We start from the raw sequence: 13983 nt of genomic DNA on the forward strand, positions 1-13983 counted from the left end.
ATACGACAGAGATACTGTACGTGCACGGCAAGATAACCACGTGACCGGAGCCCACCTGGCGGCGTAAACTCAAAATAACCGAAATGCGAAATCTAAAATGCAGCGCTATACTACGACAGAGATACTGTACGTGCACGGCAAGATAACCACGTGACCGGGTGGCGAAAGCTCGTAACTCGGATCTCGGCTCGCATCTCAAAGCAATAAACTGCCAGAGTGACGGCTCGTATCTCGAAAAACTCGTAAGTTGGGGCACTCGTAAGTCGAGGTTCCACTGTATATATATATATATATATATATATATATATACACGGCATGACCAAAAGTATGCGGACACCGCTTATAATTAGTGAATTCGGCTGTTTCAGCCACACCCATTGCTGACAGTTATATATAATCAAGCACGCAGCCATGCAAACTCCATAGACAAACATTGGCAGTAGAATAGGCTGTACTGAAGAGCTCAGTGACTTTCAACGTGGCACCGCCGTAGGATGCCACCTTTCCAACAAGTCAGTTCGTCAAATTTCTGCCCTGCTAGAGCTGCCCCAGTCAACTGTAAGTGCTGTTATTGTGAAGTGGAAACGTCTAGGAGCAACAACAGCTCACCTGTGAAGTGGTAGGCCACACAAGCTCACAGAACGGGACCGCCGAGTGCTGAAGCACATAGCGCGTAAAAATCGTCTGTCCTTGGTTGCAACACTCACTACTGAGTTCCAAACTGCCTCAGGAAGCAACGTCAGTGTGGTGATATGAATCCACAAACTCCTTCCAACTAGTGAGCTTTATTGAAATCAAATCTTCCACATCATCTACAAAGAGGATAATCACATATTAGCAAACGTCCATATAAAACCCTATAAAAAGCAAGCCGTATAAAGAAGCGACTCGGATCGTCACAGAATACAGGCAGTCCCTCACACGCATACACAACCGCTTATGAGGCATTGCTTATCTCAACTGCAAGGGAGGAACTACAACAGATCACAACCATTATTTCATTACAGTCAGCACAACAACTGTTCGTCGGGAGCTTCATGAAATGGGTTTCCATGGCCGCGCAGCCGCACACAAGCCTAAGATCACCATGCGCAATGCTAAGCGACGGCTGGAGTGGTGTAAAGCTCGCCGCCATTGGACTCTGGAGCAGTGGAAACGTGTTCTCTGGTGTGATGAATCACGCTTCACCATCTGGCAGTCCTATGGACGAATCTGGGTTTGGCGGATGCCAGAACGCTACCGGCCCGAATGCATAGTGCCAACTGTAATGTTTGGTGGAGGGGGAATAATGGTCTGGGACTGTTTTTCATGGTTCCGGCTCGGCCCCTTAGTTCCAGTGAAGGGAAATCTTAACGCTACAGCATACAATGACATTTGAGATGATTGTGTGCTTTCAACTTTGTGGAAACAGTTTGGGGAAGGTCCTTTCCTTTTTCAGCATGACAATGCCCCCGTGCACAAAGCGAGGTCCATACATAAATGGTTTGTCGAGATCGGTGTGGAAGAACTTGACTGGCCTGCACAGAGCCCTGAACTCACCCCCATCGAACACCTTTGGGATGAATTGGAAAGCTGACTGAGGAGCCAGTCCTAATCGCTCAACATCATTGCCCGACCTCACTAATGCTCTTGTGGCTGAATGGAAGCAAATCCCCGCAGCAATGTTCCAACATCTAGTGGAAAGCCTTCCCAGAAGAGTGGAGGCTGTTATAGCAGCAAAGGGGGGACCAACTCAATATTAATGCACATGATTTTGGAATGAGAGGTGTGATGTTTGGGTGTCCACATACGTGTGTTTGGGTCATGTCGTGTATATATATAAATATTATATATATATATATATATATATATATATATATATATATATATATATATATATATATATAACTGTAAGAAATAGTAGAAACTCCACAGTACGAGCAAGGCGTCTCATTTGCATTGATTAAATAATCGGGAGATTAAATAAGACGCGGACATAGCTTCAGGACGTCGATCTTTAATTGTCGACAAACTTTCGACCAACAAAGGTCTTCTTCTGAGTCGGCCCCAAGTTCAACGGAAGTATATATATATATATATATATATATATATATATATATATATATATATATATATATATATATATATATATTGTTACGGTCCGCGGATAAGGATGTTGTTTGCCGAGCGAAGGCACCGCGGCCGAACAGTTGTTCCCCGACTAAACCCGATTCACCCAAACGTTGGCCGTATCGCGCCACAGATCTTCAATGTGGAAAAGACTAAGACGACGAATGCAAAGAGGAAGAAGAAGAAGAAGACGTACAGAAGAGTAACGGGGTTTATTATTATTTACACACACATAAGCAAAAAGAGCAGTCACGATTATTTACAGGTGACATGAAAACGCAGGTGACACAGTGAAAATTACTAGCTTATACAGACTTAGTTTACTACCCAGGACAGCACAAACAAAACAACCTCACGTACACAAATGGATGGAAGGGTAGGAATCGTTTGGAGGGATGAGCAGGTGGGATCACAGGGCACAGCGAGCAGGTCCACTCCGGGCGGGAAGCGAGGAGCCGGCAGCTCCTTGTATTCGGCTTCACAGCGCACGCCGGCAGGGTCACTCGGCGGGTTGAAACGGGGCTGGTTGAAGCGGCTCTTTGTCAAAGGCTTTTCGTATCTCTCACGCAACTCCGGTGCTACTCTGAACTCTCTCCTGGTGGACTGCCAACCCTCCTACGCACTTGGACTCATCTGCCGTATCTCTGGTGTGTCTTGTCCCAGCGATCGTCGCACCCTTCTGTCCAAACCTTCAGCGCGGGTCTGACACGCCCTCCTCGGTTTCGGTACCGCCCTCCCCCCGTGCTCTGTTTCGTGACCTTGTATGGTAATCCCGCGGGCTTGTCTCCTTATTTGGGCATGGCGCCGACGGCACGCCCCTCGTGGCGAGCCACGGGCTTGTTTCCTTATTTGGGCATGGGGCTGAACAGCCCCGCCCTTCGTGGCGCGCCCTGGGCTTGCCTCTCCCTGGCGACCCCGCCCCTCCTGTTCAAACAGAGCACGGAGCACATATTCACTATCGCAACGAAATGAGAGGGCGTGCACCCCACGCTTGTGAACTGCTTTACCCACAGATGGAGAGTTTGGCTGGGAAATGGAATTATTGAAGGGGAGCTATTCTTAATTGATTCGGTGCAATGGAGTATTATTCTAATGGAAGACAAGGCCTTACTCTAAAACACATAATAAGATATAAGCTACTGAACAAGGGTTTTATCGGGTCCTTCAATGTGGTGTTTCATGGAATTAACTACCGAGACGCCCTTTTTACCTTTACACAACTCTGGAGGCAGGAGGGGCCATATCCAACAATGTTCATCACCATTTCCAATATAATACAACACAATCAAAAAAAATGCAATCCTCATATCCGCAACACTGCACCCTCCTCCTCTTAGGCACGTCCCGGGCCTACAACTTTTATTTAGTGTGACACGTAGGTGTAGTTCCCTCTACTTTTAACCTGACCCTGACAGCGACAGTTTTAAAACATAGATAAATATGTCCCGCTGCTCCATTGCACCCTGCCTAACAGACTCACGCCCACAGTTAACCGAATTGCGGAATGGTCTTCAAACTATACACTGACGGTGGGGAGCATTATTTACAATTGACGCTACTTTTATTTACAAAACTAACCCAGGACCTGTAATTGTTCTTTCTGGGGGGGGAGACAGTCTGCTCTGCATCAATGCACCATGAAAGCACCCAAAACGCACCAAAACACCCTCAAGCACCAATCGGTGCAGTCACCACAGTTCCTCAGTGTTCATGAATAATCAAAATAAACCAACAACCCTTAACCCTGCAGGTGGTCTCTTGCTCTTCGGCTCCCGCTGCTGGCTATTATTATTTGTTCTTCCAGATGTTGTCTTTTCCTTTGCTGGCGGCCTATTTGTAATAAAACTTGCCCAAATGTGTCCATTTTATTTATTTTATTTATGGCCCACAGGGCCGCCTCGTGTGGTTCACCTGTGGGGTATCGGTGCCCTGTGGCCAAGGTCCGCCAGCAAGATTTCGGGCCCTCATGGCCGGTTCCAGCAGAGGGGCCATGCCCCAACCCATGGGGTCCATAAGTGGTGCTCGGCCACAGACATGTGGGCCATAATGTGGTGCATCGATGCAGACAGCTGGTTCTGGGAGTTCCGGGCGCACAATGGCGGACTCACGCACGCTCCCCTCGGCGCCCAATGGCGCACAGGTCATGTGGGAGACAAAAGGGGGGAGAGACAGATGAGCGAGGGGTAAGGTCACAAGGGTACACATCAATAAGGCAATGCAAGGCGAAATGCGTACGGAGGGCGAAGTGAGAAAGCTCGTCCCTACCGTACATCACCCCCCTGTCACCTACACTACCCTTGCCCTTACCCCTTATGTACAAAATCTACACATTACAAATTCGTCGCTACTGTCACGTCTTCCCCATATTTCCCCTACACCAAATTCGTCTCCACAATCCCTCTATCCAAAATTTGCCATCACCAAATTCATCATCAATCCTCATAAGGAGGAAGAGATGGAACACAAGCACAATGTCACACCCATGTCATGATGCATCTCACATTCCAAACATTTGCATCAAAAATAATAAAACAACCTGGCATGGTGTGGAGGTACGTCATCTCAGGTGAGTGGATGCAGATGGTGCGAGGAGACTTCAATCCTAGCTATCCTCTAAGTGACTTTAACACACTTTTACACTATCCGGGGTCTTTCCCTGCCAAACCATTGGCAATCTTACTCTATGTGGTTTTAAAAACCAAATTCCCATTGACCAAACTGTGGTGCTTCTCAATTTGGGGTCTCACTCCCCCGATTCATCTCCCGGTGCCCTTGCACAATTTCTGGGCTGAGACGTGTAGCTCTCCCAGCAGGTCTACCCACCTGCACACCTCCACCACTGTAGTTGCCACCCGAGCTTACCTAGCTCCTCACCCTAACCTAACTAACTGGGGAAGGCCCCTCCTGGCTCTGTCACCCCTTGGTGCCCTCTGGCACTGGGCTACCCGGGTCCGTCCTCCGGATCCTCGGGCCCCATCCACAACTACTGGCTCCCAGAGCCCACCTGCGGCCTCACCTGGCCGACATCCTCACAGTGGTGGAGTGCCCAAACCAACTACACACACTAACAGGCTACATGCCCAGCCATTTCCACAACACTAATGCACCCATCCAAATACCATTCTCTCACCCGCACCACAGATGCCAATATCCAACCACAATTTACCTATACCCTCTACCTAACACTTACACTACCCGCCCCGGGTATTCGTGATGGGGGTCCACTCTTCCCCCATTCACACCTTCGCACCATCCACTCCACTCCATAGTTTCCACCATACTCACTCCATGACCATCCATTCCAATACTCCATATACTCCACACTACCATTTATTCCATACACCTGTTCTCCATTCACCTGTAGTTGCACACCTGTGCACTCACACCTGGTGCCACCTGCACCCTCCTCCTCTTCCTGGACCAGTTGGTCAACACAACACACATCACCATCACCATCACTCAAACACTGCTCCATACACCTGTTCAGTTGCACACCTGTGCAATCACACCTGGTCACCATACACTTTTCACCATACACTTCTAAATACACCTCCAACACTCACACGGCATCATCTCATCTAACTGCTCCCCTCTGAAACTTGCGCTTCCCAGTCGCCCCTTTAAACTATTGCGCTCCCACGTCATTATCATCCACACTAATCTACCTGCGTCCCCACTACAGGTGTCATTGTCACTACCTAACCTTAACGTTACCTATTGTCATCTCTCTAGATCCCTACACACGATATATCCTAACCCTCCCGGGCTAGTTTTCACTGCCATAAACCCCATAAAACTAGTGCTCCTTTGCCCCCCCGCTGTGAGGGATGGTAGAGTTGCCATCCCACCACATCGGGGATCTCTCACTATAAATTTTGCTCATCCAAATCCAACAAATCAAAAATTTGCCAATCATCTGCCAATCACTGTACCATTACCAATCATCACTCTGCCAATCCTTTGCCAATCATCAAATTTTGTTTTTCTAATTTCGGGTCCAGAACACTAACCTCATCACCCGTCTACTTACTAGATCCTCTCGGTGCGCCAATTCGTCTCTAAAGCTCGGCTTCGTAAAGCCGAGCAATGAATGCGGGTTGTTTGGTGCCGGCGGCTGGATATGTCCGGCACTCGGTGCAGGGAAGGAGGTTTACCCGGGCCGAGATCCCACGCACCACCTCGGCACGGAGCCATCCAATTGCCCGATCTCGACCTACCGGAACGCCTCAACAAAAGGGGGTCGCCATGACGACCCTTCCTATCGGGCTGCCCGTTCCGCCTAGTGGAGCACGGACGCGGCCGTCCCAAGCGCGGCCCAGCGTGGATCACGTACGGCGGTCCTTTCGATCCCGCCGTGGTTCGGATCCCCACTGGTCCTCGCGGCACGTGAAACCCGGCATGCACCGAGGGCCCGATTCGGCTATAAGTCGCTCTAACCGCTAACCCGGTTACCGTTGATGCCTCACCTGCATGCTTACACCCCGCAGCCCGTTCCTTGCTCATACATCCAGCTGTTCCCATGCTCCTCGTCATTGCACCTTCTCTTCCACTCCCAGGTACACTCATTCCGCTCACAGACTTGATCCCACTCCTGACACCAATTGTTACGGTCCGCGGATAAGGATGTTGTTTGCCGAGCGAAGGCACCGCGGCCGAACAGTTGTTCCCCGACTAAACCCGATTCACCCAAACGTTGGCCGTATCGCGCCACAGATCTTCAATGTGGAAAAGACTAAGACGACGAATGCAAAGAGGAAGAAGAAGAAGAAGAAGACGTACAGAAGAGTAACGGGGTTTATTATTATTTACACACACATAAGCAAAAAGAGCAGTCACGATTATTTACAGGTGACATGAAAACGCAGGTGACACAGTGAAAATTACTAGCTTATACAGACTTAGTTTACTACCCAGGACAGCACGAACAAAACAACCTCACGTACGCAAATGGATGGAAGGGTAGGAATCGTTTGGAGGGATGAGCAGGTGGGATCACAGGGCACAGCGAGCAGGTCCACTCCGGGCGGGAAGCGAGGAGCCGGCAGCTCCTTGTATTCGGCTTCACAGCGCACGCCGGCAGGGTCACTCGGCGGGTTGAAACGGGGCTGGTTGAAGCGGCTCTTTGTCAAAGGCTTTTCGTATCTCTCACGCAACTCCGGTGCTACTCTGAACTCTCTCCCGGTGGACTGCCAACCCTCCTACGCACTTGGACTCATCTGCCGTATCTCTGGTGTGGCTTGTCCCAGCGATCGTCGCACCCTTCTGCCACCTGCAAACTCTTTATTTGGTTAGTGAGCATATCATGATTTGAACACAGATCTTGCACATACTCCATCACTTCCTCCCTTATCTCCTTTTTAGTTTCCCTCCGTCTTTTCTTAATTTCACTCACCCCTTCTTCCACCTCCTCTAATTTTTCCTTTACCTCCTTCATCTCCCTGTGCGCCCCCTCTATCTCTTCCTCTAACGCCACTTTAACCGTTTCTATGTGCGTCCTCACCTCTCGGTCCTTCGTCTCCATTACTTCTGTCACCTCTTCCAACTTCTTTGTCAACCCCTCATGTACCATCTGACATTCCTTCTGTGTCGCTATTAATTCGTTCTTAATGTCTTTTTGTGTCGCTTTTAACCCCCCGATTATTGCAGTGTTCTTTTCCACTTGGTCCACTAGTTCCTTTTGTCCCACTGTCAGCTGTTCTACTCCCCTCGTCAGACCCTCTATTCCCCCTTGTAACCTCGCCGTATTATTCCTCACTTCTTTCTCCATACGCTTTTCACCTCGCTTTACCTCCTCGCATACCCCCGAGACCTCCTCACTTACACCTCGTCGTATCTCCTCTTTCATCTCCTCCCTCTCTTTTGTAGATGCTGCCCTCATCTGTCCCAATTCATCCCTCTGAGCATCCAATTTGGTTTCTACCCCGATTTTTACCTCCTCTATCTGCTCTCCCATTTGTTTAATTTCTCGGGTGGATTGCTCCCCTATCTCCCGCAATTTGTCTTCCATCCTATCTTCTAACCCCCTCAACCCATTTTTCACCCCTTCTATCCCATTGTCTAACCCCTCAAATTTCTTGTCTAATCCCTCAAAATTATTGTCTAACCCCTCAAATTTGCTGTCTATCTTCCCTATTTGGGCACTGTTACCCCTCGCTTCGTCCCTCATTACCCCCAATTGCTCATTCTGAGCCTCCATCCGGTTCCCCAATTGCTGACTATTAGCCCTCATTTCGTCCCTCATTTTGTCCATAAGGGCCCCGATTTGTAGCAACAAAAGGTCCGAATCCAACGGCGGCGCTGCTACAGTCGCGGCCGCGGTCCCCGCAGCCATGTACGAGGCGCCATTTTGCGCGCCCGTAACCTCGCGCGCGAGAACGCCATTTTGTGCGCCTGATACCCCCTCAACCACATCCTCCATATACATTTCCCCGAGGTCCTGGGTCGATTCTACCCCATCTATCTCTCCCACCGGCATCCAGTCGCCTTGACCAGCCATGGCGCGATTTCAAAATTCGGGTTTTGTAAAACAAAAGCAATTTCGGTACTTTGTAATTTTGGGCGCGTTAAACGCTTCAGGTCCGAATCCCACTCCTGACACCAATTGTTACGGTCTGCGGATAAGGATGTTGTTTGCCGAGCGAAGGCACCGCGGCCGAACAGTTGTTCCCCGACTAAACCCGATTCACCCAAACGTTGGCCGTATCGCGCCACAGATCTTCAATGTGGAAAAGACTAAGACGACGAATGCAAAGAGGAAGAAGAAGAAGAAGACGTACAGAAGAGTAACGGGGTTTATTATTATTTACACACACATAAGCAAAAAGAGCAGTCACGATTATTTACAGGTGACATGAAAACGCAGGTGACACAGTGAAAATTACTAGCTTATACAGACTTAGTTTACTACCCAGGACAGCACGAACAAAACAACCTCACGTACGCAAATGGATGGAAGGGTAGGAATCGTTTGGAGGGATGAGCAGGTGGGATCACAGGGCACAGCGAGCAGGTCCACTCCGGGCGGGAAGCGAGGAGCCGGCAGCTCCTTGTATTCGGCTTCACAGCGCACGCCGGCAGGGTCACTCGGCGGGTTGAAACGGGGCTGGTTGAAGCGGCTCTTTGTCAAAGGTTTTTCGTATCTCTCACGCAACTCCGGTGCTACTCTGAACTCTCTCCCAGTGGACTGCCAACCCTCCTACGCACTTGGACTCATCTGCCGTATCTCTGGTGTGTCTTGTCCCAGCAATCGTCGCACCCTTCTGTCCAAACCTTCAGCTCGGGTCTGACACGCCCTCCTCGGTTTCGGTACCGCCCTCCCCCCCATGCTCTGTTTCGTGACCTTGTATGGTAATCCCGCGGGCTTGTCTCCTTATTTGGGCATGGCGCCGACGGCACGCCCCTCGTGGCGAGCCACGGGCTTGTTTCCTTATTTGGGCATGGGGCTGAACAGCCCCGCCCTTCGTGGCGCGCCCTGGGCTTGCCTCTCCCTGGCGACCCCGCCCCTCCTGTTCAAACAGAGCACGGAGCACATATTCACTATCGCAGCGAAATGAGAGGGCGTGCACCCCACGCTTGTGAACTGCTTTACCCACAGATGGAGAGTTTGGCTGGGAAATGGAATTATTGAAGGGGAGCTATTCTTAATTGATTCGGTGCAATGGAGTATTATTCTAATGGAAGACAAGACCTAACTCTAAAACACATAATAAGATATAAGCTACTGAACAAGGGTTTTATCGGGTCCTTCAATGTGGTGTTTCATGGAATTAACTACCGAGACGCCCTTTTTACCTTTACACATCTCTGGAGGCAGGAGGGGCCATATCCAACAATGTTCATCACCATTTCCAATATAATACAACACAATCAAAAAAAATGCAATCCTCATATCCGCAACAATATATATATATATATATATATATACTGAAACGCAAAAGAAACTTACCACCTTTGAAACCTTTAAATATCAACAATAACACTGCGTGTAGTAAATGTGTGAACTTATTTGTGGACAATAGTGTCCTCACTATCAGACAAAACGGTCACGGATGGTCACTTGAACCTTCAATGGTCACTTCATAGCACAGCTGTTGAACAGCCGTTTTGACTGTCAGTGATTAGCCAAGGGGTACGGGATGATTTTAATGAGCTGCACGTGATGTCTTGATATTGGCTTTAAAAAGGCCAGTGCAAAATGGGCATTTCAATCAACATGCCACGATTGTCAAGGGATCAACGGCAGCGTGCCCTGGGCATGCTGCAAGGCGGACTGAGCTACCGTGAGGTGGCACGTCGCCTTGGCTGTTCACACCAGATGATATCGGCCCTGGTGGACAGAGACACCCTCCACAACTCTGCAGATGACAGACCTCGATCAGGGAGGCCAAGAGTCACCACTGCAAGGCAGGACAGGCAGATGGTCCGAAGTCACCTGCGGGATCGATTCCGTCCAGCATCCCGCACTGCGGCAGAAACTCCGGGGCGTGCAAACCCACGGATCTCCAATGATACTGCACAAAGACGACTGCATGACTATGGTCTGACTGCCAGAAGACCATACAGAGGCCCCGTGATGACGGCTGCCCATCACTGCAACCGACAGAGATGGTGCCAGCAGCATCAGCGGTGGACCTTGGTGCAGTGGAACGAGGTCGCTTTCAGCGATGAGTCAAGGTTCTGTGTGGACAGTCCTGATGGGCGTGAGCATGTCTGGAGAAGAACTGGCGAGCGATATGCCGATTGTTGCGTGCGTCAAGCCAACAGGTGGGGTGGCTCAAGTGTGATGGTGTGGGCCGCCATATCAGGCCGGTACAGGACACCACTGGTGGTTGTGGATGGGAATCTTAACGCCCAGCGGTATGTGGATAACATCCTGCGACCTCACCTGCTGCCATTCCTGCTAGACCACCCAGAACTGAGAACCTTTCAGCATGACAACGCTCGTCCCCATGCTGCTCGCTTTACCACTGCATTTCTCCAAGGCGAGAACATCAACACCATGCAGTGGCCTGCGCTCTCCCCTGACCTGAATCCCATAGAGCGCCTGTGGGATGAGCTTGGGAGACGCGTAGTTGGCAGGGCCAGGACACGGGCAGAGCTGCTTCAGACATTGAGGACTGAGTGGGACAGAATCCAGCAGCAATCCATCCAAAGACTGGTAGGCAGTATACGCCGACGATGCACTGCCTGTATCCAAAACAATGGTGGCCACACACGCTATTGAAAGGGGGCTGACATTGCACCCTGTGCTGTTCTGTACTGTCGAACAAACTGATGAGATGGTGTATCTTGGTCAAAAACTTGACATGTCATCAATAAAATGCCAATGTTTCAATTAGCAATTGTTGGTTTGTTTTATTTTGAACTGTTACAATTTTATTACATTTCAAACAAGTGGTAAGTTTATTTTGCGTTTCAGTATATATATATATATATATATATATATATATATATATATATATATATATATATATATATATATATATATATATATATATATATATATATATATATATATGTCGGCTGGACAGAGATTTAAGGACTGAAAAGGAGGACATGTCCAGGAAAAACCGGACATATCGTAACCCTAACCTATTGCTCCTCTTCACTCCTTAATTCCACTTTTGTGGAATTTTCCCTCTGAATGCACCCTCTTCATTCCTGACGAGAAATGCTTTTCACCCCTAAGGGGTATTGGGCTAAGGGGTATTGTCGTCACGGGCGTCGTCCGGGCATCCGTCAACTTTTGGTTTCCGTCAATTTCAAGGAGAACGCCTTCTCCGATTAAATCCATTTTTGCAGTGTGTGTTTGGGTTTAGTAGAGGAAGGTTCCTTTCGAAAATGGGCGCACTGCGATTTTCAATATGGCCGCCACGGCAGCCATCCTGGCGTCCGTCAACTTTTGGTTTTCGTCAATTTCGAACAGAACGGCTTGTCCGATTAAATCCATTTTTGCAGTGTATGTTGGGGTTGAGCAGAGGAATGTTGCTTTCGAAAATGGGTGCGCTGCGATTTTCAATATGGCCGCTACGGCAGCCATCTTGAAATTGGTTTCCGTCAATTTCGAGCAGAACGGCTTGTCCGATTACATCCATGTTTGCAGTGTGTGTTGGGGTTGAGTAGTGGAAAGGGCCTTTCGAAAATGGGCGCGCTGCGATTTTCAATATGGCGGCCACGGCAGCCATCTTGAAATTGGTTTCCGTCAATTTCGAGCAGAACGGCTTGTCCGATTAAATCCATGTTTGCAGTGTGTGTTGGGGTTGAGTAGAGGAAGGTGCCTTTCGAAAATGGGCGCGCTGCGATTTTCAATATGGCCGCCACGGCAGCCATCTTGAAATTGGTTTCCGTCAATTTGAGCAGAACGGCTTGTCTGATTAAATCCATTTTTGCAGTGTGTGTTGGGGTGGCGTAGAGGAAGGTTCATGGCCGCACTGCGATTTTCAATATGGCCGCTACGGCAGCCATCTTGAAATTGGTTTCCGTCAATTTCAAGCAGAATGGCTTGTCCGATTAAATCCATTTTTGCAGTGTGTGTTGGGGTTGGGTAGAGGAAGGTTCCTTTCGAAAATGGGCGTGCTGCGATTTTCAATATGGCCGCCACGGCAGCCATCTTGAAATTGGTTTCCGTCAATTTTGAGCAGAACGGCTTGCCCGATTAAATCCATGTTTGCAGTGTGTGTTGGGGTTGAGTAGAGGAAGGTTCCTTTCGAAAATGGGCGCGCTGCGATTTTCAATATGGCCGCCACGGCTTCCTTTCACCATGCATGGGCTGAGGGGTTACGCCCGCTTTGCAGTGCTATTTATCATTCCTGGAATCTTCTTTCCACAAACAAGACTGGCATATTCAATGGTGATGGCGAATATCCAGTCATAGAGAGGACACTGGGAACATCATGGAGCCAATACGTGACTTTCCAAATGATGTATGAATGCTAAACAAGGCCTTTTTATGTGTGCACTGTGCTTTCGTTTTCAGTGACACGGTCGCTAATCGTGGTGTTTTTCAAAGACCACTTCTAATTACAAAACTAATAACAACACTAATGATAATAGCATAATATTGTTATTACAAAACAATATTAATACTAATAATGTTCCCCTCTCTACGTGGTTTTAACTCCTTGGACAAACGTCGTGTTAACGTGAATGAATAGCTTATGGCATTTCGTGGAGCAACCTACCGGAAGTAAATTTTTTTATTATAAACCATAAATACCTTTGATCACCTTCTTAAAGAGGCGCTACTGCTGTTTAACACTAAACTGAAAGGGAGGAAACTCGACATCCTTGAGGCATTATAAGCTTATCGCATCTCCCACAGACAAATGGGCCAGAACCTAAATGTACTGTAATCGATATACCCCAAAGAGGATAATAACATGACCCTTACTGCCACTCCCGTAGGGAGTAGCTCTACTAGTAAAGGAAATACGAGAAATATCCGTAGATGAGAGTTGTCGAGCTCCTACCTTTTCCTGATATTACAATTATCGAGCAGCGGCATGGATGTAACACGTAACACACACACACACACACACACACACACACACACACACACACACACACACACACACACACACACACACACACACACACACACACACACACACACACACACACACACTACAACCCCAACAATTGCCTAAAAGACAAAAGAAAAATACAAGATGAAATACCAGCAGATATAGAGTGACAACTGGGAGAAAGACAAAAGAGCAGGGAGATATAAAAAAAATGAGTTGGACAGATTGGGGATAGACAAAAAAGGATCACTGGAATGGCTAAGAAGTGGTCAGCTCAATTGGGATGGAGAACAAATCATTATTAATGCCCAAGACCAAGGACACTACACAAATGGGTTTAAAAAGATGGCAG

The sequence above is a fragment of the Myxine glutinosa genome, chromosome 13, assembly GCF_964187855.1.
Source record: "Myxine glutinosa chromosome 13, kmMyxGlut1.1, whole genome shotgun sequence".
NCBI classification, from domain to species: Eukaryota; Metazoa; Chordata; class Myxini; order Myxiniformes; family Myxinidae; genus Myxine; species Myxine glutinosa.